The sequence below is a fragment of the Entelurus aequoreus genome, linkage group LG14 (assembly GCF_033978785.1).
Source record: "Entelurus aequoreus isolate RoL-2023_Sb linkage group LG14, RoL_Eaeq_v1.1, whole genome shotgun sequence".
NCBI lineage: Eukaryota > Metazoa > Chordata > Actinopteri > Syngnathiformes > Syngnathidae > Entelurus > Entelurus aequoreus.
The window spans coordinates 14,322,667-14,349,342 of NC_084744.1; the positions used below are offsets into that span (position 1 = coordinate 14,322,667).

The 26,676-nt window shown below is 40.0% G+C and overlaps 1 long non-coding RNA gene across 4 annotated transcripts in view; it reads right to left on the reverse strand.

Moving 5' to 3' along the window:
• The window catches only part of LOC133665266 (uncharacterized), a 38,017-nt gene that overhangs the window by 5,664 nt on the left and 5,677 nt on the right, over positions 1 to 26,676 (reverse strand). For all 4 annotated transcript variants that reach the window (XR_009828728.1, XR_009828729.1, XR_009828727.1 and 1 more), the window contains exons 2-3: positions 24,189 to 24,262; positions 11,628 to 11,697 (exon numbers count right to left, since the gene is read on the reverse strand). This is a non-coding gene — a long non-coding RNA (uncharacterized LOC133665266). The remainder of the gene's footprint in view (positions 1 to 11,627; positions 11,698 to 24,188; positions 24,263 to 26,676) is intronic.

The window sequence follows — 26,676 nt, forward strand, 5'->3', positions numbered from 1 at the left end:
TCATGTCCAATCCCACGTTTTTGCTAGTTGTTCGATTCATGCCGTGTCCACGTAAGTATTAGTTGTTTCATGCCACAGTAAGTCTTGTTTGTTCCATGCCATAGTCCATGTTAAGTGTTTGTGTTTTATCAGGGTATAACATGAATTCAATTGCACTTTTCTGATAAGGTTTTGGTCAGGTACGTGGCAGAGGGGGTTGTTAATCAGTTTCAGCTGCATTGGCGTTGATGGAATTAACAACAGGCGCACTAGAGGGGCAACAACGAGATGGCCCCCAAAACAGGAGTGGTTTTGCAGGTGGAGGCCATTTCAAGTTCCTCCCTCTTGATCTTTTTTAACTGTTTTTCCACAAGTGTTGGCTTTAGCTAGAGTCATTATCACGACTGGGAGCATGAGGTGATTTCTTAACCCTCCTGAAGTTGCGCAGATTGTCCTACTCCTCCAGGATGGCACATCCATGCGTGCTGTTGCAAGAAGATTTGATGTGTCTCCCAGTACAATCTCCAGAGCATGGAGGAGATTCCAGGAGACAGGCAGTTACTCTAGGAGAGCTGGACATGGCCGTAGACGGTCCTCATCCCATCTGCAGGACCAATATCTGCTGCTTTGTGCAATGAGGAACAGGTTGAGCACTGCCCGAGCCCTACAGAATGACCTCCAGCAGGCTACTGGTGTGAATGTCTCTGCCCAAACAGTCAGAAACAGACTTCACGAGGGTGGCCTCAGGGCACGACGTCCTGTAGTGTGCCCTGTGCTCACTGCTCTGAACCGTGGCGCTCGATTGGCATTTGCCATAGAACACCAGAATTGGCAAGTCCGCCACTGGCGCCCTGTGCTTTTCACAGATGAGAGCAGGTTTACCCTGAGCACCTGTGATAGACATGAAAGGGTCTGGAGAAGCCAAGGAGAGCGCTATGCTGCCTGCAACATCACTCACCATGACCCGTTCGGTGGTGGGTCAGTGATGGTCTGGGGAGACATTTCCATGGAGGGACCAACAGACCTCTACAGGCTAGAGAACAGCAGTCTGACTGCCATTAGGTATTGGGATGAAATCCTTGCACCCATGGTCAGACCATACGCTGGTGCAGTAGGTCCTGGGTTCCTCCTGGTCCACGACAATGCCCGGCCTCATGTGGCAAGAGTATGCAGACAGTATCTGGAGGATGAAGGAATTGACACAATTGAATGGCCCTCACGATCACCTGATCTAAACCCGATAGATCACCTCTGGGACATAATGTTTCGGTCCATCAGACGCCGCCAGGTTGCTCCTCAGACTTTACAGGAGCTCACTGATGCCCTTAGAGCTGGGAGGACATCCCACAAGACACCATCCGTCGTCTCATTAGGAGCATGCCGCGACGAGATAGATTTGGAAATAATTTTGAGTTGCAGAAATTAAATTCAGGCAAAATGGACGAGCCTGCCACATCATTTTTTAACTTTGATTTTTGGGGTGTCTATATACTGAGCCCTCTGTAGGCTGAAAACTTTTATTTCCATCAAAAGATGTGGCATCCTTTTGTTCCTGAGACATTAAACTGTCCATATCAGTATAGATATCCGACATTTTTTTTCCCACCATTGAAATCTGGGGCCGTACTTATCAAGCTTCTTAGAGTGCCATTTTACACATAAGTCCTGAGAATTTGCGAAATTTAGTCCTACTCTCAAACTTAAGAATAAAAGCTTTTTATCAACGTTCTTAAGTCTAAGAATCTCTCCTACTCTCCACGATATTTAAGAGACCTTCAGAGGTGTCCTAAGTGGTTAGGAGTTGCCAGCAGGGGATGGCACTGAGGCGAGAGAGACGTGCGCGAACGTTCAGGGGCGGAAGGATGTCCTGGATTTGTTTGATGACGAGCAGCTGATCAAACGGTACCGTTTAGACAGAGCGGGTATTATTTTTGTCACAGATTTAATACTTTTCGATTCCTTGTTGATTTCTGCATGTGTCTGCAGTGGGCTAGTATATATAGAGCCACCCACACCAGTTTCAAATTAATTGCCTAATTAATGAATTGGAAAGAAAATGTTATGAGAGTAGCGTATGTGTGTGGCCGTGAGGTGAGTGACGTCAGTGAGTGTGTGGGCGAGAGAAGAGAGGGAGCGGTAGCGTGAGTGCCGGCAGGGACTAGTTTGTTTTGTATTATTTTGTAGTTTATTGTCAAAATATACACCCCCGTTGTCCACTTAAATATTTCCAAGATATTTCTTTATTCTTAGACAACGGATTCCCTTCCGTGATTGGTCATTTCTATGGACACAGAAATGACGTCCCCTAAAATTCCGTTTACGGCACATAGTAATGTCGTAATTCAGCTCTGAGTGTGACACTTAAGATTCAGTCCTACACTTCGCTGAAAGTGTGAGTAAGACGCTTGATAACTAACTTTTAAAGGCCTACTGAAATGATTTTTTTTTATTTAAACGGGAATAGCAGATCCATTCTATGTGTCATACTTGATCATTTCGCGATATTGCCATATTTTTGCTGAAAGGATTTAGTAGAGAAAATCGACGATAAAGTTCGCAACTTTTGCTCGCTGATAAAAAAAGCCTTGCCTGTACCGGAAGTAGCGTGACGTCACAGGAGCTAGTATTCCTCACAATTCCCCATTGTTTACAATGGAGCGAGAGAGATTCGGACCGAGAAAGTGATGATTACCCCATTAATTTGAGCGAGGATGAAAGATTCGTAGATGAAGAACGTTACAGTGAAGGACTTGAGAGACAGCGATGGACGTATCTTTTTTCGCTCTGACCGTAACTTAGGTACAAGCTGGCTCATTAGATTCCACACTCTCCTTTTTTTATTGTGGATCACGGATTTGTATTTTAAACCACCTCAGATACTATATCCTCTTGAAATTGAGAGTCGAGAACGCGAAATGGACATTCAGTGCCTTTTATCTCCACGACAATACATCGGCGAAATGCTTTAGCTACGAGCTAACGTGATAGCATCGTGCTTTAACTGCATATAGAAACAAAAAAATAAACCCCTGATTGGAAGGAGAGATAGAACATCAACAATACTATTAAACCGTGGACATGTAAATACAAGGTTAATGCTTTCCAGGCTGGCGAAGGTTAACAATGCTGTGCTAACGACGCCATTGAAGCTAACTTAGCAACTTAGCAACGGGACCTCACAGAGCTATGCTAAAAACATTAGCTCTCCACCTATGCCAGCCAGCCCTCATCTACTCATCAACACCCGTGCTCACCTGCGTTCCAGCGATCGGCAGAAGGACGAAGGACTTCACCCGATGCGTTTGGCGGCCCGGAGACGTAGGAAGTCTAGGTGAGGTCGGCGGCTAGCGCGGCTAGCGCGGCTAGCGCGGCTAGCGCTCCAACAAAGTCCTCCTGGTTGTGTTGCTGTAGTCCGCTGCTAATACACTGATCCGACCTACAACTGTCTTCTTTGCAGCCTTCATTGTTCATTAAACAAATTGCAAAAGATGTCCAGAATACTGTGGAATTATTAAATGAAAACAGAGCTTTTTGTATAGGATTCTATGGGGTACCATAACTTCCGTTATACTGACTTCGTCACGCGCATACGTCATCATACCGCGACGTTTCAGCCGGATATTTCCCGGGAAGTTTTAAATGTCACTTTATAAGTTAACCCGGCCGTATTGGCATGTGTTGCAATGTTAAGATTTCATCATTGATATATAAACTATCAGACTGTGTGGTCGGTAGTAGTGGCTTTCAGTAGGCCTTTAAGTGCAGCTTTCAGCGAATAATTTATTTACTCTTAAGTCAACTCTTAGCAGACTTCTTAGGAGTAATTCTAAGAAGCTTGATAAGTACGGCCCCTGATGTGTTTTCAAAGTGTTCCTTTAATCTTTTTGAGCAGTGTGTATATATATATATATATATATATATATATATATATATATATATATATATATATATATTTTTTTTTTTTTATTAACAAAAGAAACAATAATGAAATACAAAAAAAAACTATGTCTGTCTGTAAATAAAAAAATAAAAACAATTAAATACAAAAAAATAAAAAGTGGGCCCCGGACCCCTCTGTGGTGTAAAAGTTGGGCCCCGAGGTCAAAACCCCTGCATTAGTGGATAATAATAATCATATTAATACATCATTCTGATATATATATTAAAATAATTATTAGTGCAACTACTAGGGTTGAGCCTCCCCTGCCTTTAAATCATTGCTCCTTGAATGCATTACAATTATGTGCTGTGAGATGCAAAAGTGAAACCTACAAATAACTTTGTCTGATGCTGCCACAAATAGATGTATCATATTTTTACCTTTCTTCAATCTCCTCGTACTTGTTCCCTAATGTTGGCGCTGTGGGCGAATGCATAAAAGTGACAGCTGAAAACGTTAAGACGAATGCAATACATTTTTTTGTTTCTTTTGTAGAAAACCCACCAAAATCAAATAAGTAAAAGGGCTGAACCCCACTCAATATTGCAAGAGTTTGTGCGACGATTGCGGCATGTGCTCTTATACTTCATGGTTCCAAGGCTCGGCAATTCAAGGCCGGTAAAGGCAGAGCAGGAGCAACGTATGACGGACGGTGTGGAAATGCAGCTCCTTTAATTGGCCTTCTTCCAGACTCATCCCAGGCACAATCCGGAGAGAAGCTGCATGTTTATTCTAGCGCAGACTTTGCATTAATACAGCATTGACCCGAATATAAGACGACTATATGAGCAGAGTATGTTTGTACGTCCTGTTTGTGCAAAAAACCCAAAACCAGTGAAGTTGGCACGTTGTGTAAATCGTAAATAAAAACAGAATACAATGGTTTGCAAATCCTTTTCCACTTATATTCAATTGAATAGACTGCAAAGACAGGATATTTAATGTTTGAACTGAGAAACGTCATTTTTTTGTGCAAATAATCATTAACTTAAAATTTAAGGGCAGCAACACATTGCAAAAAAGTTGGCACAGGGACATTTTTCCACTGTGTTACATGGCCTTTCCTTTTAACAACACTCAGTAAACGTTTGGGAACTGAGGAGACCAATTTTTGAAGCTTTTCAGGTGGATTTTTTTCCCATTCTTGCTTGATGTACAGCTTAAGTTGTTCAACAGTCCGGGGTCTCCGTTGTGGTATTTTACACTTCACAATGCGCCACACATTTTCAATAGGAGACAGGTCTGGACTACAGACAGGCCAGTCTAGTACCCGCACTCTTTTACTATGAAGCCATGCTGCTGTAACACGTCGCTTGGCATTGTGTTGCTGAAATAAGCAGGGGCGTCCATGTAGTAGAATTTCTGACCTTTGACCTATATTGCATGTCTATCAAGAATGTACGCTCACTTAATTTTTCTTCTATTCTGTGCCAGTGGGACAAAGGTGAATATGGAGTTGTGCCAACCTGTCTACAGAATGTTTAGAATTTCCAAATATGACTAAGAGATACAAGGTTGTTTTGGAACAGACAAAACCAAAACAAAACAATCATGACGCATTAGATAACAAACAATGACGCACAAGAGACATATAAAAAATGGCAGAAGACCGGAACTCGACAGTGATTTTGGCTTGTGTGTGTCTTGTTTACTCCGGAGTAACATGTGGTCTGTCTGCACGGCCAACTTAATTCAACCTGCTCTTCTGATAATGGGTAAATAAATTTGTTGTACTAAACTACTTTTGTTGCCTGCTTAAGCTTCGGACAATCCACTACTATGATAACATTGCTTGGAAGGCAACCTATGTTGCTCCAAAACCTGTATGTACCTTTCAGCATTAATGGTGCCTTCACAGATGTGTAAGTTACCCGTGCCTTGGGCACTAATACACCCCCCCCCCTCCCCCCACACATACTATCACAGGTACTGGCTTTTGAACTGTCTGTGTGTGCGCATGTGCATGTGTGTGTGAGTGACACAAAGAAAAGCTTTGACCCAATTGATCAGAGGTCGTTGTGTTGCCACCTGTTCCTCCAAGCAGTTCTCTCTATTACAGCTGTTCTTTGTGAGAGTGTGTGTGTGTGTGTGTGTCTCTGTGTGTGCGCATGTGCATCTGTGTGTGAGTAACAGGAAGAAAAGCTCTGACTCACCTGGGGAGAGATCGTTGTGGCGCTCCTTGTTCCATCAGCATTTCTGTATCGTAACTGCTTCTCCCGAGACGTGTGAGCGTGTGTGTGTGTGTGTGTGTGTGTGTGTGTGTGCGCATTTGCATCTGTGTGTGAGTGACAGGAAGAAAAGCTCTGACTCACCTGGCGAGAGATCATTGTGTCGCTCCTTGTTCCATCAGCATTTCTGTATCGTAACTGCGTCTCCCGAGACGTGTGAGCATGTGTGTGTGTGTGTGTGTGTGTGCGTGTGCACATTTGCATCTGTGTGTGAGTGACTGGAAGAAAAGCTCTGACTCACCTGGGGAGAGATCATTGTGGCGCTCCTTGTTCCATCAGCATTTCCGTATCGTAACTGCTTCTCCCGAGATGTGTGAGCGCCTGTGTGTGTGTTTGTGTGTGTGTGAGTGACAGGAAGAAAAGCTCTGACTCACCTGGGGAGAGATTGTTGTGGTGCTACTTGTTCCATCAGCATTTCTGTATCGTAATTGCTTCTCCCGAGACGTGTGAGCGTGTGTGTGTGTGTGTGTGCGTGCATTTGCATCTGTGTGTGTGAGTGACAGGAAGAAAAGCTCTGACTCACCTGGGGAGAGATCGTTGTGGCGCTCCTTGTTCCATCAGCATTTCCGTATCGTAACTGCTTCTCCCGAGACGTGTGAGCGCCTGTGTGTGTGTTTGTGTGTGTGTGTGAGAGTGACAGGAAGAAAAGCTCTGACTCACCTGGAGAAAGATCGTTGTGGCGCTCCTTGTTCCATCAGCATTTCTGTATCGTAACTGCTTCTCCCGAGACGTGTGAGCGTGTGTGTGTGTGTGTGCGCGCATTTGCATCTGTGTGTGAGTGACAGGAAGAAAAGCTCTGACTCACCTGGCGAGAGATCATTGTGTCGCTCCTTGTTCCATCAGCATTTCTGTATCGTAACTGCTTCTCCCGAGACGTGTGAGCATGTGTGTGTGTGTGTGTGCGTGTGCACATTTGCATCTGTGTGTGAGTGACTGGAAGAAAAGCTCTGACTCACCTGGGGAGAGATCGTTGTGGCGCTCCTTGTTCCATCAGCATTTCCGTATCGTAACTGCTTCTCCCGAGACGTGTGAGCGCCTGTGTGTGTGTTTGTGTGTGTGTGTGTGTGAGAGAGAGTGACAGGAACAAAAGCTCTGACTCACCTGGGGAGAGATTGTTGTGGTGCTACTTGTTCCATCAGCATTTCTGTATCGTAATTGCTTCTCCCGAGACGTGTGAGCGTGTGTGTGCGTGCATTTGCATCTGTGTGTGAGTGACAGGAAGAAAAGCTCTGACTCACCTGGGGAGAGATCGTTGTGGCGCTCCTTGTTCCATCAGCATTTCTGTATCGTAACTGCTTCTCCCGAGACGTGTGAGCGTGTGTGTGTGTGCGTGTGCGCATTTGCATCTGTGTGTGAGTGACAGGAAGAAAAGCTCTGACTCACCTGGGGAGAGATCGTTGTGGCGCTCCTTGTTCCATCAGCATTTCTGCATCGTAACTGCTTCTCCCGAGACGTGTGAGCATGTGTGTGTGTGTGTGTGTGTGCACATTTGCATCTGTGTGTGAGTGACAGGAAGAAAAGCTCTGACTCACCTGGGGAGAGATCGTTGTGGCGCTCCTTGTTCCATCAGCATTTCTGCATCGTAACTGCTTCTCCCGAGACGTGTGAGCATGTGTGTGTGTGTGTGTGTGCGTGCGTGTGCACATTTGCATCTGTGTGTGAGTGACAGGATGAAAAGCTCTGACTCACCAGGGGAGAGATCGTTGTGGCGCTCCTGGTTCCATCAGCATTTCTGTATCGTAACTGCTTCTCCCGAGACGTGTGAGCGTGTGTGTGTGTGTGTGTGTGCGCGCATTTGCATCTGTTTGTGAGTGACAGGAAGAAAAGCTCTGACTCACCTGGGGAGAGATCATTGTGGCGCTCCTTGTTCCATCAGCATTTCTGTATCGTAACTGCTTCTCTCGAGACGTGTGAGCGCACGCGCGTGTGTGTGTGTGTGTGTGTGTGTGAGTTACAGGAAGAAAAGCATGGATTCACTTTGAGAGAGGTCATTCTGCCGCCACATGTTGGTTTGCATGAATAAATCCTTAGACCCTGTCTTTTCAGACTTTTTTCACGACAAAAAGGTTGTTTTATGACATCATAATTTGTTTGTTGTCTATTGATTTGGTCAGAGTTACACATTTCGAAACAAATATCTCCAAGTGTCCACTGCAGAGGACAGCGTTTTGAGTAGAAACACAGTAAATAAATGGTTCACCTTGACTGTTTGTGGCCATGGAGTGTGGTCACATGACAAAAGATATTAGAATCAATACTAGCATATTTGTATCAGTGAAGGACGGCCTCTTGGTTAACATTGAAAAAAGCTTCTTGGCTGCATTTCAGATCTCCCTGCAGGAGTGTGGAGTCTCAGTCTCAGTCCTGGAGTTCATGTAAATCCGTCCGTCTGCTGTTTACACTCAGGCTAAAGCTGGTGTTACCAAGTCTGCTCATAGATGGATGCAAACGCTTTAAACAGGAACAAGCATATCCTTTAGATAAAGCTCATTTACCATAAGTCCAGATAAATTGGTGGGCAGCAGAGGTATGATCTGTTCAAATAGAGCAGTTCAGAGAATATATTAAGTGTATTTGATGTTTTATACTGCTGGTAAGTAATTGAGATCCACTTGATTAACAAACAACATCATTATCTACTCCCAAGTGGGCCGGACTGGTGAAATCACGGCACGATAACTTAAAAATAAAGACAACTTCAGATTGTTTTCTTTGTTTAAAAATAGAACATGCACATTCTGAAAATGTACACATCTTAATGTTGTTGTTTTTTTTTTTACACTTACATGTAATAGTATTCTACTTTTATTTGTCGTTATTTATACTTTCTAAATAAATGATGTGATAATGTTCATCAGTCAACTCATTGGTGTTAATTTTCAATCTATCAAGATAAAAAAGATTATATCAAAATCAAATTACAGGATGTTATTTATGTAGTTTGCTCATTTTCCTTGACCGGTGCACTAACATCATGTGGTTTTTTTTTTCTTCACATATGTTGCATAATCTACAAAGATACAAATAATTGCTATTGCGACATCTAGTGGACACATTTAGAACAGCTGTTTCTTTCATTAAAAAATGTCAGCTAATTTTTATACTTAGCAAACTCACCCCGCGGGCCGGATAAAACCTGTTCAGGCCCGCGGGCCTTACGTTTGACACCCCTCATCTAACTCATCCATAATGTGTTTTGTAAAAAATGTTTTGCTACTTATTTAAACAGCAACCTCATTATCCCTCTGTCGTAAAACTGAAAAATGTGTCAGAAACGCAGATAGAGGCTATTTAAAGGGGAAATTCACTTTTTTTGGAATTTTACTTGTCTTTCACAATCATTATGAAAGACATGACGACGAATGGATTCAAAAAAACTAACAAAAAACATTCTAAATATTATTGTCATTAACAATGTTTCTTAACAATAGGAGGGGCCGCCAAAAAAATATCTGTTTCATAGCTGTGATCTGTATGGGCCGCAGCCGTACTCAGTTGTAATACACTTTTTCACCACTTGTGGCAGTAATTACAGTCTCAAACAAACAGAAGAAGTCTCGAGCTAACGAGAGAAGTTTAGTAGAGAAGTTTCTTAAGCGCAAAAAAATTACTAAAGCAGTGAAACTGTATTTTATTTGCATTTTGATTTTATTGAAACATGCATTTTTAATGTAGTTTATTTATTGTATTTTAGCACAACATACAGTAATTGTATGTGTATTTATTTTTCGTCAGTTATTCATAAGGTCACTTCTTATGCAGTATGTTTGTTTAATACTTGTTTTTCTAATCAGCCTGGCCTAAACTTAACGTTTGTGTTAAATGAATAATCCTATTTCTGATTAACACATGCTTTCATGTCATTTGACAAAGTTGTATCAACAGTAAGTAGGTTAGATATAATTATTAAATACGATTCAAATCAAGAGTAAGATTAATAATTCAGTGTTATTATTTAAGTGGGCTCCATGCCCCTTTTTTGGTGTAAAAGTTGGGCCCCAAGGTCAAAACCCCTGCATTAGTGGATAATAATAATCATATTGATACATCATTCTGATAATTACTTTCTTTCGTTCTTTAGTTTATTTCGAACATGAACACACTTACATCTTAATACATCACACAATTTCATATAATTTAATTTTACATCATGCCCGAAAAGGAGTAGGAAGAAGCAAAGCGTATTTAATCCTACCCCTTTCCCACTTCAAAGCGTATACAATGATATAGAATCATTTACTGACCTTTTTATATAATAAAATAACATCTATGAATTAGTATATACAACAGTTTTATAATATGTAATTAATTAATTCAGTCATTATTAACATACTGAGATGAAGAATATCTTATTTTTAATAAGGTTAGAAGTATTTCTCATAATTCTTCTTTGTACTTTGTAAGCACTATTATTTTGAACAACCTCTTAAACTGGATCATATCAGTACCATTTTTAACTTCTTTACTTAATCCATTCCATAATTTGATTCCACATACTGATATGCTACAATTTTTAAGTGTTGTACGTGAATATAAATGTTTTAAATTATTTTTTCCTCTAAGGTTATATTTCTCCTCTTTAGTTGAGAAGAAATGTTGTACATTCTTTGGTAGCAGGTTATAGATTGCTTTGTACATCATTTTAGCTGTTTGCAATTTCACCAAATCACCAAACTTTAATATTTTTGAGTTAATAAATAAAGGGTTTGTATGTTCTGTATATCCAACATTATGTATTATTCTAACTGATCTTTTTTGTAACACGGTTAGCGAATGTAGCGCACATATTTCTGCACAATAACTCAGATATGGTAACACTAGCGAGCAGTAGAGAATATGAAGTGATTTTTGGCCCAACACGTGTTTTGTTTTATTCATTATTGAAATGTTTTTTGCCACCTTATGTTGTATGTTTTGTATATGAGATTTCCAGTTCATTTGATCATCTATTAATACTCCCAAAAATCTGGTTTCTTTTACCCTTTCGATGTCTACTCCGTCTATTTGTATTCGTGTACGATGCTTTTTTCTACTATTATAAAATAGCATTATTTTATAATAATAATTAATGTAATTATAATAATTACAGAAAATAACTTTTTTGGAACTTTATTTGTCTTTCACAATCATTATGAAAGACATGAAGACGAATGGATTTAAAAACAAAAAACAAAAACATTCTAAATATTAAATAAACGTAAATACAAGTCCGCTTATAGCGGCGCGAATGGGAGGTCCTTTGTTCCGCCCAAAAATCTGATAAAAACAACCATTCAAAAACTGCCAACAATACTTTTTAATTTCCGGACTTGTATATTAACCAAGTATTAGTGATATTGTTATTATAAGCGCTAACGCAGACAAACTATTTATAGCGGCGACGTAATCACGAGCGCGGGTGGCCATGTTTACATCTTTGCTGTTTCCTCACTTCCCTGCTCCCTGTAAGTTTATTGTAGATCATAAATCATGCATCTCACCTGAAAAGTAAATGGCCGAGGATGTAATCCGACAAGTTGGTACACTTTGAAAGCCATTTAGGACCTGGAACTGGCAAGAAAAGACACTTGGTGAGTTAATATTTAGAATGCATAAAACACAAACTAGACTAGGTTGCCTGCTATGGGTGAAATTAGTTGCATGACATGATGACTCCTCTCTTATAGTTGCTAGTTTAGCAAAACTAAAAACTAGGGATGTCCGATAATGGCTTTTTGCCGATATCCGATATTCCGATATTGACCAAACCCTTAATTACCGATACCGATATCAACTGATACCAATATATACAGTCGTGGAATTAACACATTATTATGCCTAATTTGGACAACCAGGTATGGTGAAGATAAGGTCCTTTTTAAAAATAATAATAAAATAAAATAAATACATTAAAAACAATTTATTGAATACAAAAGAAAGTAAAACAATATAAAAACAGTTACATAGAAACTAGTAATTAATGAAAATGAGTAAAGTTAACTGTTAAAGGTTAGTACTATTAGTGGACCAGCAGCACGCACAATCATGTGTGCTTATGGACTGTATCCCTTGCAGTCTGTATTGATATATATTGATATATAATGTAGGAACCAGAATATTAATAACAGAAAGAAACAACCCTTTTGTGTGAATGAGTGTAAATGGGGGAGGGAGGTTTTTTGGGTTGGTGTACTAATTGTAAGTGTATCTTGTGTTTTTTATGTTGATTTCATTTAAAAAATAAAAATAAAAAATAAAAAAACGATACCGATAATAAAAAACCCGATACCGATAATTTCCAATATTAAATTTCAAAGCATTCATCGGCCGATATTATCGGACATCTCTACTAAAAACCAAATAGTTGTCTTCTATGGCTAATTAGCAACATATTAGCAAAAGGATAATTAATAGTATTAGCCTACTGTCACTCATGGAAATCTGCATACCTTTATCTTGTGCCCGATTCTTATCTTATTCTTATTCTTATTTTCCTATTTTAATTATGTTAATGATGATCTGTGTTGTTGTTGTTGTTGTTGTTGTTGTTGGGGACAAGTGTTGTAAATCAGCTTTGGCTACAAACACTATGATGCATACATTGGATAACTTTTTTAGATATCTATGTGTCTGTATCTGTCCCTATTTCAAATAAACATTTATATCTTCTTCTTTTCTTCCTTTTTTAAGCTGGGCACCGGATGACTTCTTTAGTCATTTACTTACTTTTACTTACTTTGATCTAGGGTTACTACTCAAGTACCGCAGTACTAATGAATAAAAAAACGGTACTATACTACCTTTGAAAAATACTGGTTCCCTTTTTAATTTTTTATTTTTTTTAACGGGTGTGACGACGCGCAACGGAGAAATTGATACTGTATTGGCTCACACGTGAGCCATCCATAGCCAGTCCTGAGACCTACACAAACTGTGGTCATGTTTATTTTCGTAAAATCACAGCATCATGTGTGACGTCATGTTTTTCAGGTCACATTTTTTCCCCCCTAATCAACTGAATTGAATGAATGGACACTGGCCGAGAGTTAGTGGGCGTGCCGAGAGTGGAGTCGGCTCTCTTGGTTGCTTTGCTGGGTCTGCTCCTGTCTCTGGCCATGCTCCCCCCCACCCCCGGCAGACGATGGCGCGGAACACCGCAGAGGCCACCAGTGTATATGTTTGTATTTATTTTATTTTATCTATTTATTTATTTATTTGTAGTTGTATGTAGAAATGGCTGGTTGCATCAGCTATGCTCTTTTAATGTATTTTAATGTCCTTTGTGTTCTTTGATATTTGATGTTTCCCTCTTACACACATCAGAATCAGAATCAGAATAGTTTTTTATAGCCATTGTTTGAGAACGGGTTCACAAACTAGGAATTTGTCTTGGTGCAATCGTGCAACATAAAACACATATAACACAGAATAGGTAATAAAAAGAGCTGTAACTGAGCTATCAGATCTTATTATTGTTCATGTGTCTGTTGGCCGAGGGGAAAAAACTGTTCAGGTGGCGGGAGGTGTGGGTCTGGGTGCTTATGTGTGCTATGGCTATTAGTTTTTTTTAAATTTGGCCTCAGTCTGGACCCCCTCTCCAGGGGCCCCGGATTGGACTGAATTTCTTTTCTCCCCCCTTCCCCAGCGTTTACCTGTTTCTCACCTTTTTTGTAAGGGGGGCCGGAAGTTGGCAGACCCGTCAGCGATCCTGTTCTGTCTCCCTGTAATGTTTGTCTGCTCTTGAATGGGCTTGTGCTGAAAATCTTAATTTCCCCCCGGGGATTAATAAAGTATTTCTGATTCTGATTCTGAATAAAAATATTATGGCCTCAAGTGTGAACGTGGGGCTAGTTTGCCACAACAAATATTGGTTGAATTGTAAATTGTTTAAAGGCCTACTGAAAGCCACTACTACCGACCACGCAGTCTGATAGTTTATATATCAATGATGAAATCTTAACATTGCAACACATGCCGATACGGCCGGGTTAACTTATAAAGTGCAATTTTAAATTTCCTGCTAAACTTCCGGTTGGAAACGTCCATGTATGATGACGTATGCGCGTGACGTCACGACGGCAACGGAAGTATTCGTACCCAATGTGTCACCATACAAACTGCTCTGTTTTCATCGAACAATTCCACAGTATTCTGGACTTCTGTGTTGGTGAATCTTTTGCAATTTGTTTAATGGACAATGGACACTGCAAATAAGAAAGTTGTAGGTGCGATCGGTGTATTAGCAGCGGACTACAGCAACACAATCAGGAGGTTGTGTTGTGTTTGAGCTGGATACAAGACGCACTACCGTGAGTACAGCTTTGGCTTCCAAACATTTGATCGCTTGCCCGTACGTGCGTGTTGCTATGTGCATGTCACGTACGTAACTTTGGGGAAATATATATGTTTCTTGCCGACTCCGATGGCGGCCGGGGTGTCGTCGAAAGCTACAACGCCCGCTGCCGCCGCCGCTCTGTAGTTAGCTTCAATTGTTAAGCTTCGCCAAGCTGGAAATTATTAACCGTGTATTTACATGTTCATGGTTTAATAGTATTGTTGATCTTCTGTCTATCCTTCCAGTCAGGGTTTTTTTAAATGTTGTTTCTATCTGCATTTGAGCCCGATGCTATCACGTTAGGTCCGTAGCTAAAGTGCGTCAACGATGTATTGTCGTGGAGATAAAAGTCACTGTGAATGTCCATTTCGCGTTCTCGACTCTCATTTTCAAGAGGATATAGTATCCGAGGTGGTTTAAAATACAAATCCGTGATCCACAATAGAAAAAGGAGAGTGTGTGGAATCCAATGAGACCTTTGTACCTAAGTTACGGTCAGAGCGAAAAAAGATACACCCTGCACTGCCTCTCTAGTCCTTCACTCTAACGTTCCTCATCCACGAATCTTTCATCCTCGCTCAAATTAATGGGGTAATCGTCGCTTTCTCGGTCCGAATCTCTCTCGCTCCATTGTAAACAACGGGGAATTGTGAGGAATCCTTCCTCATGTGACGTCACGCTACTTCCGGTATAGGCAAGGCTTTTTTTTATCAGCGACCAAAAGTTGCGAACTTTATCGTCGTTGTTCTATACCAGGGGTCACCAACGCGGTGCCCGCGGGCACCAGGTCGCCCGTAAGGACCAGATGAGTCGCCCGCGGGCCTGTTCTAAAAAAAAAAAAAAAAAAAAAAATGTAAAAAAAAAATATTTTTTTTTTTTTTTTTTTTTTAATTAAATCTACATAGAAAAAACACAAGATACACTTTCAATCAGTGCATCAACCCAAATAACCTCCCCCATGCACACTCATCCACACAAAAGGGGTTATTTCTTTCTGCTACCAATATTCTGGTTCCCACAACATAGACAACACATCTGCAAGGGACACAGTCCCTGAAGCACACATGATTGTATAGGCTGCTGGTCCACTAACATTTTCATTAATTACTATTTTTTATGTAATTATTTTTATATTGTTTTACTTTCTTTTTTATCCAAGAAAATGTTTTTTATTTATTTATCTTTTTTATTTTATTTTTAAAAAAAAGGGCCTTATCTTCAACAGACCAGGTTGTCAATGAAATTAGATTTTTTTAAAGGGTTTTTTAAACCAGGCCCAGTCCAGATAATGTCCAAGTCGGACTCAGCAACACACACCTTCATTCATGTACACAGAAATAAAATTAGGGAACACAACAGATTGCATATAATTTATAAACAAAACACTTTGCATTCCATTCGAAAGGACGTTCCCTTTAGATTTCCGATCCTTAACATTTTACATTTATCATAATTAAGCTTAAGGCCAGATTGCTGTGAAAATATGTCCAAAAGATTAAGAAGGTTCCGCAAACAATGAGGAAAAATCTTATCTTTGTGAATCAGCCTTTTCTGACATGAACTTCATCAAGAACAAACACAGAACACGCCTCACTGATGCACATCTGCAAGACTCACTCAGAGTTGCAGTGTCAAGTTACACACCAGAGTACAACACACTAGTTAACAGCATGCAATGCCAGGCTTCCCACTAACTGACAAAGAAACAGATAACAGATTTGGTGTCCAGTTCAAAGTGTGACATGATTTAAAAATTTGAGAGTTTACTTTTGTATTTTACATGAGTTATTATTTGTACAAACATGGTGCAAAGTAATTCATGATTTCTTAAAAAATGTTAGTGGCTAGCTAGTTAAAATGGGATATTGTGATTTCACAAGACTGTCTTAGAAGTGATCATTTGAAAATGTTAAATTTGAAAAATGTGCACTTATAGAGAAATTATAAAAATAAAGTGTTGCAAATTGATATTTATCTGTTTCTATATATATTTATTGTGAGAAATCATTAAGATGATCAGTGTTTCCACAAAGATAAATATCATTAATTATTAATAATAACAGAGTTAAAGGTAAATTGAGCAAATTGGCTACTTCTGGCAATTTATTTAAGTGTGTATCTATCTGGTAGCCCTTCGCAGTAATCAGTACCCAAGAAGTAGCCCTTGGTTTCAAAAAGGTTGGTGACCCCTGTTCTATACTAAATCCTTTCAGCCAAAATATGGCAATATCGCGAAATGATCAAGTATGACACATAGAATGGATCTGCTATCCCCGTTTAAATAAAAAAAAATCATTTCAGTAGGCCTTTAACCTCAATGGCATTCGACTTCAGATGTTCTGCTGTATTAGCAGGAAAGAAAAAACGTCTGTTGGGTTGGGGTTATGCCGAAAAAGTGTCTGACTATCAACACGTTCTCTACCCTGTTCAGGGTTGCTGGGAAGCTGGAGCAACTGGGCACAAGTCAATCCTGTACAGACAAACACACCTACAGTCGCTGAACGAGAATCAATCCCAAACTGGCTGCGGGGAGTGAGCCGTGTGCACCACTACACTGCCAGTCAACTGCAATAAGTGACACAAACATAAACCGATTGACTCTTTCTTTCAGCTTGAAGACGTATAAGAATGTGGCTCGTCATCTCCCGCTCCCTTGTGTGCGGTACCTGGCCATCAGTGATGCGACCTCGAGGCAAGAGACAATGAAGACAAATGCGCCGACTTCATTTTCAGTGTTGTGCATTTCTGAAGTTGCGATGATGAGGATGAAGGACCTTCAGCTCTGCTGTCCTCTCCTCTCGGATATTTCCAAAACTGACGACTAACATTTCCTTTGAACCGCTGCAAAGTTATATATACAGTGTAGTGTTGTCCCGATACCAATATTTTGGTACCGGTACCGGGACAAAAATGTATTTTGGTACTTTTCAGTAATTTTGTAAATAAAGTGGACCACAAAAAATGTCATTATTGGCTTTATTTTAACAAAAAATCTTACAGTACATCAAACATATGTTTCTTATTGCAAGTTTGTCCTTAAATAAAATATTGAACATACAAGATAACTTGTCTTTTAGTTAAATTTATAGTTAAAGTACCAATGATTTTCACACACACACTAGGTGTGGTGAAATTTGTCCTCTGCATTTGACCCATCCCCTTGTTCACCCCCTGTGAGGTGAGGGGAACGGTGAGCAGCAGCGGTGGCCGTGCCCGAGAATAACTTTTGGCGATTTAACCCCCAATTCCAACCCTTGATGCTGAGTGCCAAGCAGGGAGGTAATGGGTCCCATTTTTATAGTCTTTGGTATGACTCGGCCGGGGTTTGAACTCACGACCTACCGATCTCAGGGCGGACACTCTAACCACAAGGCTGCTGAGCAGCCACTAGTAGTAAGTAAATAAACAAAGGCTCCTAATTTAGCTGCTGACATATGCAGTAACATATTGTGTCATTTTCCATTCTATTATTTTGTCAAAATTATTAAGGACAAGTGGTAGAAAATGAATTATTAATCTACTTGTTCATTTGCTGTTAATATCTGCTTACTTTCTCTTTTAACATGTTCTATCTACACTTCTGTTACAATGTAATAATCACCTATTCTTCTGTTGTTTGGATGCTTTACATTAGTTTTGGTTGATACCACAAATTTGGGTATCAATCCGATACCAAGTAGTTACAGGATCATACATTGGTCATATTCAAAGTCCTCATGTGTCAAGGGACATATTTTCTGAGTTTATAAACATGATATACATTTGACAAAAACGAAAGAAGATGTTGTGATGCCAAAAAATACTGGTACTTTTCAGAGGGGTTATAGTACCGAAAATAATTCATTAGTATCGCGGTACTATACTAATACTGGTATACCGTACAACCCTAATACAGTGCATCTGGAAAGTAGTCACAGTGCTTTACTTTTCCCACATTTTGTTATGTTAGTTATTCCTAAAGGGAATGCATTCATTTGTATCCTCAAAATGCTACAGGCAATTTCCCACAATGACAATGTGAAACAGTTTTTTTTTTTTTTTGCAAATTAATTAAAACTGAAAACTAAAAAAATCACATTCACAGCCTTTGCTCAATATTTAAGATTAAGATTAAGATTAGTTTATTTAAAAGGGGACAATGCAAATTCATAAAACAGAAAGCCAGAATTAGCCAGAAGGCTAGTTTTCCCCTGGCCGTGATGTAATACAAGCAGTAAAATTACAATTTCAAAGAAAAAGAAAAGAAAAAGAGATAAAAAGATAAAAAGCACACAACGCATACACAATATAATAAAAAATAAAATACAACATCACGACATAACATTTATCTTAGCATCAAAACAGGCTCATCCTTTAGTGCTGGCAGTTCTAGGCGTTGATTAGCCACATATTCAATACTTTGTTGGTGCACCTTTGGCAGCAATTACAACCTCAAGTATTTTTGAATACGACGCCACAAGCTTGGCACACCTATCTTTGGGCAGTTTCGCCCATTATTCTTTGCAGCACCTCTTAAACACCTTCAGGTTGGATGGGAAACGTTGGTTTTGATCCAGGTTGTCTCTCTACATTGCTGCATTCATCTTTCTCTCTATCCTGACTCGTCTCCCAGATCCTGTCGCTGAAAAACATCCCCACACCATGATGCTCCCACCACCATGCTTCACCGTAGGGATGGTATTGGACTGGTGATGGGCGGTGCCTGGTTTCCTCCAAACATGACGCCTGGCATTCATGCCTCAGAGTTCAATCTTCGTCTCATCCGACCAGAGAATGTTGTTTCTCATTTTTGCATTTTGGCAAATTTTATACTAAGAAATGGCTTCTGTCTGGCCACTCTAACATACAGGCATGATTGGTGGTTTGCTCAAAGATGGTTGTTCTTCTGGAAGGTTATCCTCTCTCCAAAGAGGAATGCTGTAGGTCTGACAGAGAAACCATCAGGTTCTTAGTCACCTTCCTGACTAGATTAAGATAAATGCAGCAATGTACAGAGACATCCTGGATGAAAACCAACACTTCTCATCCAACCTGATGGAGCATGAAAGGTGCTGCAAAGATACAGTCGCGATCAAAAGTTTACAGACACTTGTAAAGAACATGATGTCATGGCTGTCTTGAGTTTCCAATACTTTCTACAACACTTATTTTTTTGTGATAGAGTGATTGGAGCATATACTTGTTGGTCACAAAAAACATTCATGAAGTTTGGTTCATTTATGAATTTATTATGAGTCTACTGAACATGTGACCAAATCTGCTGGGTCAAAAGTATACATACAGCAATGTTAATATTTGGTTACATGTCCCTTGGCAAGTTTTACTGCAAAAAAGCCCTTTTGGTAGCCATCCACAAGCTTCTGGTTGAATTTTTGACCACTCCTCTTGACAAAATTGGTGCAGTTCAGCTAAATGACATAAACTTGTTTCTTCAGCATTGTCCACACCTTTAAGTCAGGACTTTGGGAAGCCCATTCTAAAACCTTCATTCTAGCCAGATTTAGCCATTCCTTTACCGCTTTTGTCGTGTGTTTGGGGTCATAGTCCTGTTGGAACACCCAACTGCGCCCAAGACCCAACCTCCGGGCTGATGATTTTAGGTTGTCCTGAAGAATTTGGAGGTAATCTTCCTTTTTCATTGTCCCATTTAAAGCACCATTGGCAGCAAAACAGGCTCAGAGCATAATACTACCACCATGCTTGACGGTAGGCTTGGTGTTCCTGTGATTAAAGGCCTCACCTTTTCTCCTCTGAACGTATTGCTGGGTATTGTGACCAAACAGCTCAATTTTTGTTTCATCTGACATCACATGGACAAAGATAACACTTTCTGGAGGAAAGTTCTGTTATTAACATTGCTGTATGTATACTTTTGACCCAGCAAATTTGGTCACATTTTCAGTAGACCCATAATAAATTCATAAAAGAACCAGACTTCATGAATGTTTTTTGTGACCAACAAGTATGTGCTCCAATCACTCTATCACAAAAAAATAAGAGTTGTAGAAATCATTGGAAACTCAAGACAGCCATGACATTATGTTTTTGCAAGTGTATGTAAACTTTTGATCGCGACTGTAGTTGTACCAAAATTGTGGCATCGTATTGAAAATACTTGAAGCTGTATTTGCTGCCAAAGGTGCATCAACAAAGTATTAAGCAATGGCTGTGAATACTTATGTACATGTGATTTTTTTTTGGTTGCATTTTTTTTTATTTTTAATGAATTTGCAAAACAAATTAAGCTTTTGTTTGAACTGTCATTAATTTTGAGGACAAATATGATTTTTTTCCCATATTGGAATAAGGCTGTAACATAACAAAATGTGAAGCTCTGTGAATACATTCCAGATGCACTGTATATACCGGGGGTCGGCAACCCGCGGCTCTAGAGCCGCATGCGGCTCTTTAGCGCCGCCCTAGTGGCTCTCTGGAGATTTTTCAAAAATGTATGAAGAATGGAAAAAGATGAGGGGGAAAAAAATAAAATTTTTTGTTTTAGTATGGTTTCTGTAGGAGGACAAACATGACACAAACCTCCGTAATTGTTATAAATCACACTGTTTATATTAAATATGCTTCACTGATTCAAGTATTTGGTGAGCGCCGTTTTGTCCTACTTATTTTGGCGGTCCTTGAACTAACCGTATAGTCTGTTTACATGCATAACTTTCTCCGACTTTCTAGGACGTGTTTTATGCCACTTCTTTTTCTGTCTCATTTTGTCCACCACACTTTTAACCTTGTACATGAGTGCACAAAGGTGAGTTTTGTTGATGTTATTGACTTGTGTGAAGTGCTAATCAGACATATTTGGTCACTGCATGACTGCAAGCTAATCGATGCTAACATGCTATTTAGGCTAGCTATATGTACATATTGCATCATTATGCCTAATTTGTAGCTATATTTGAGCTCATTTAGTTTCCTTTAAGTCCTCTTAATTAAATTTATATCTCATGACACATGTAATATGGCTTTTAATTTTTTGCGGCTCCAGACAGATTTGTTTTTGTTTTTTTTGGTCCAATATGGCTCTTTCAACATTTTGGGTTGCCGACCCCTGGTATATACACTGTGGTGGTGGTAATGGTGGGGGTGGGGGGGGGGGGTAGTATAGGGTAACCATGTGCAGGACCAAGGGTATGAGAACAGGCATTGAGATAGCGAGCCACGTCGATTTGCCGCTAAGGAATTCCTGGAATGGAAATGAGGTGAGCCGATCGATTTGGAGACTAAAAACCCCCACAAGGCGGAGCGAGGGGTTGGTGCTGGGTGGGTGGCTGATTGAACTGCATGATGGTATCTAGATCATTGCTCTAATCCCTCTTGATTTCACTGACCGACTGAGCAAGCAGTGGGAGTGCTTCTCGGCAATCAGCAGCATGGACCCCTCTCTGTTTTTTTGGGGGTTTTTTTTCACGGGGACGGTTTCTGTTCAAGTTGAGAATCCATTGTGTGCTGTAGTCAGGCATAAACACTGTGTGGTTGTTTGGGCCACAACGATTTGGGGGGCCAGATAATTATGGCCACCGGTCGTTTCCATGCCTGATCATTATAATGTTCTTTGCAATAGTTTTAGTGTGGTTTAGCAGCTGTGTCCATTCAAAAGCCCATAGAGATATTTGCTGATTTAGCATCTAAATTCCAGAACCAATGTTAGATTCAGACTAACACATGTGTTTCAAATGAAATAATATGGTTAAAAGTAACCCAAATATGGGAGACACTTCCATTTTTTAGATCAGTGTTTTTCAACCTTTTTTGAGCCAAGGCGCAATGCAGAGGCACACCACCAGCAGAAATCATTAAAAAATTAAACTCAGTAGACAATAAAAAGTTGTTGTCGCAATTGTTGGATGTGACTTTAAACCATAACCAATCATGCATCACTATGGCTCTTGTCTCAAAGTAGGTGTACTGCAGTGACGTGCAGTCAGGGGAGGCAGGTGAGGCGGGGCCTCACGTGCCGTCATGGAAAGAAAAAAAATGTAAAAAGAAAAAATGATAATTAAATTGTTATATATATCCAGTGATTATACTATAAACTTATTTTCCATTTAACTTCACCAGTTTTAGATAACTTTTATTCAAAATCGCTGAATTTTTACATTTGCCGTTCAAATACTGAGAAGAGACTTGCGGTGAGTCACCAGCCAGTTGAACCTCGCCATGGATTGCGCAATGACTCGGCTAACTGCTGGCCTGCTGTGCAGTGAGACCGTGTTGCTATATGAACTATATTATACATTTCCATAGTTTAGTTAGCTGAGGTATATAATGTACAGTGTATTTTGTCAACAACTGTGTGTGTGTAACGTATTTCTTGTGCTGAGCAATCATAAAACGGCCGCAAAAGACGCACTGGGTGAGGCTCGCAGTAATCCCGCCTCCTGGTGGTAGAGGGCGGTAGTGATCCCAAAGATCATTCTTGCGACTACTCGGCTGCAGAAGAAGTGACAACTAGCAGCAGCAGTTAGCAGCGATCGTTTATTTTTTCCTCTTGCCTGGACTATTAACATGGAGGATTACATATCTAAAATAAAACAGTTTTCTAAACTGGACTTTCAATCGAAGCAGGAGGTAATACTTAAAGGAAGATCTCCATCGAGACAGAGAGACTTTTAAAACTGAAGAAAGATAAGGAAGACTTCTATGAACAAGTTATCGATGCTTTTGTTCAAAAGGAGCGGCGCATGGACTTCATTTATAAATAAAGGTAAGACCATAATAAAGTTTTTTTTTTATTAAATGTGCTTTTTTGTGTGCTACAGTTTGTATGTGTAAAGTTAAAGTTAAGTTAAAGTACCAATGATTGTCACACACAGTAGGTGTGGTGAAATTTGTCCTCTGCATTTGACCCATCCCTTTGCTCACCCCCTGGGAGGTGAGGGGAGCAGTGGGCTGCAGCGGCGCCGCCCCCGGGTATCATTTTTGGTGATTTAACCCCCAATTCCAACCCTTGATGCTGAGTGCCAAGCAGGGAAGAATGCTGGTATGAGCTTTTAAACATAACATGTTAACTGCTGCCAATCAAATGGTAAATAAGATACTCCTTAGGGTTCATATGTTTGTAAATCTGACTGTGATGAAGTCAGTGCCTCACCAGCCATGAACCTCACCGCACGTCACTGGTGTACTGTCACGACCTGTCACATCACGCAGTGACTTAGTTTTACTTTTTTGGTGTTTTCCCGTGCGTAGTGTTTTAGTTCTTGTCTTGCGCTCCTATTTTGGTGGCTCTTCCTGTTTTGTTGGTATTTTCCTGCTGCAGTTTCATGTCTTCCTTTGAGCGCTATGCCCCGCACGTGCTTTGTTTTAGCAATCAAGAATGTTTATATAACAACAACATTTAAGATGTTTCCACAAAAGCTATGCAACCTTGGTGGTCCACTCTTAAGAAAAAAAAAAAAAAGTGTGTGCATGAATGAGAAGGTTGGGGTTGGAGTTACTGTTGACGGTATGACAATAAATCTATTCTCATCTTTAATGGAAAGTATGGGTTTTCTAGGAAGGCCTAGAAATGTTTTTTTCTGGTAATTCCTGAATGTATTTGTCGTGTCTGTACAAACGTCATGAGAAAGCAATGCCACCGAGACCACTTTGTTAACAAAAGAGAGTGTGTGTGTGTGTGTGTGTGTGTGTTAGATCAGAGGTCTTCAACCTTGGCTTTCCACATGTGGCAGAAAAAAATTCCCCAAAAAATGACCATGAAAAATCTACTCACCATAACGCTTGGGAGCCCTGGGCGTGTTTCTTTGCGAAGATATGGTCCTGGCATGTTGATGGTATTTACCAGACCTGGGCAAATTAATTGTTCTAGATCTTTAAAATGCAGTGGCGTGCCGTCACTAGAGGCAGGGGAGGCGGGCCCTCACCTGCCGTCATGGAAAGAAAAAATTCCCCAAAAAATGACCATGAAAAATCTACTCACCATAACGCTTGGGAGCCCTGGGCGTGTTTCTTTGCGAAGATATGGTATGTAAAAAGAAATTTTTTTTTTTTTAATTGTTATATGTATCCAGTGATTATACTAAAGTTATTTTCCATTTAACTTCACCAGTTTAAGATTATTTTTATTTTTATTTTCACATTTGCCGTTGAAATACTGAGAAGAGACGGTGCAGTGATCAGCAGCCAGTTGAGGCACGTCACTCAGTTGTGCCTCAACATGGATTGTGCGCAATGACTCGGCTAACTGCTGGCCTGCTGTGCAGTGAGACCGTATTGCTATATGAATTATATCAGCTAACTAAACTATGGCATAGTTTAGTTAGCTGAGGTATATAATGTACAGTGTATTTTGTCAACAACTGTATGTGTGTAACATATTTTTTGTGCTGAGCATTCATAAAACTGCTGCAAAAGACGTACTGGCTGAGGCTCGCAGTAATCCGGCCTCCTGGTGGTAGAGGGCGGTAGTGATCCCAGAGATCATTCCTCGGCCGCAGAAGAAGTGAGAACAAGCAACAGTTAGCAATAAGTGCAGCGATTGTTTATTTCCTCTCCCCTGAACTTTTATTAAAAACATGGAGGATTACATATGTAAAATAAAACATATTTCTAAACTGGACTTTCAATCGAAGCAGGAGGTAATAATTAAAGGTAGACCAACGCCGGAGCTAAAAGGTTTGCTTTTGACTTCGGGACAGAAGACCCGTTCTATTCAAACGGCGTGGTACACACGCAAAGGCTGGCTGTGTGGATGTCCAGCAAGAAAGGTAAGACCATAATAATGTTTTTTTTATTAAATGTGCTTTTTTGTGTGCTACAGTTTGTACGTGTAAAGAATGCTGGTATGAGCTTTTAAACATAACCCGTTAACTGCTGCCAATCACATGGTGAATAAGATACTCTTTAGGGTTCATATGTTTGTAAATCTGACTGTGATGAAGTCAGTGCCTCACCAGCCATTAACCTCACTGCATGTCACTGGTTTTAGCGCTTTCACGGCGAGTTTACTGACAGATATAAGTAACAACTTTACACTACTTTATATTAGAAATGGCAATAGGGGAGGATGAATGTCACATAACAAGAAGTTAGAGGAAAAAGAACAAGCTTATGGACTACGGTGTCGGACGCGCGTGCATTTTCAGGATTTATGCAGATCCCAAATACATATCAGCAGGTACCAGAAGGTAAGAAAAGTTGCTTTTGCATAATATTGCGAAACAAAACGCCAGATAATATGTCTTACCTTATACGCACACCATATTAATATTTATATGTTTAATGCGCCGACAATCCATCAAGCGATGCGGCTTCATAAGCTTACCAAAGTCGTAGTAAAACATTTTGATAGATTTTTGAGCGCCGTGTGTAATGTTCTATATTTTCAATGGAACATTTAAAATGTTGGTGTTGTTTACTTGAGACATATTGCAATCATAGTGCTGTCTACACTTATCTCTTATGTTTGACTGCCATCTACTGGTCACACTTATCATTACACTGTGTACCAAATTAAATTGTTTCGAGGTGAGTAAGCTCAACCAAACGTATTCCTTACATTAGGCGCACCGGGTTATAAGGCACACTGTAGAGTTTTGGGAAAAAAAAAAAAGATTTTAAGTGCGCCTTATAGTCCGGAAAATACGGTAATGTACAGAATATTAGAAACATTTATTCAGGTAGAAATATCACAGATTACAGCTGGGATAGCCCCCCAAAAATGATCTGTCTAGGGTACACTCATTAATGATGAAAAATCATACCTATCTGCGATTAATCGCGATTAATTTGGAGTTAACTATGAACAATGCGATTAATCACGATTAAATATTTTAATCGTTTGACAGCCCTACTAAATTAACTAAAAAGCTCAACAAAATGGATGAAAATGTGTAAAAACTTGTGCCATCATTTTTCTGGCCATCACACTACAGGGTGGCGCTGTTATTAAAACCCATACGCCATAATGTCTTGTGTTCTACAAAGTACCCCCTTAGTTGAACAAAAAAAATGGCAGAAAAACATTGCTGTTGTGGAGCAAAGTATCTCTGCAGGGGGACGAGCAGGTTTAGCATAATTGGCATAATTCTAACGATTACACAACTTCTGTAGCACACGTATGCCAGCATGTCTTGCAATAACATTTTCATCCATATTAATGTCATTTCTTTGGAAACCTTAACAGAAAAACGAGCACTTGACAGTGAAAATGACGTTTGAGCCTAATGGCGATACATAGGACGATTCAATCAGCGGAGGTT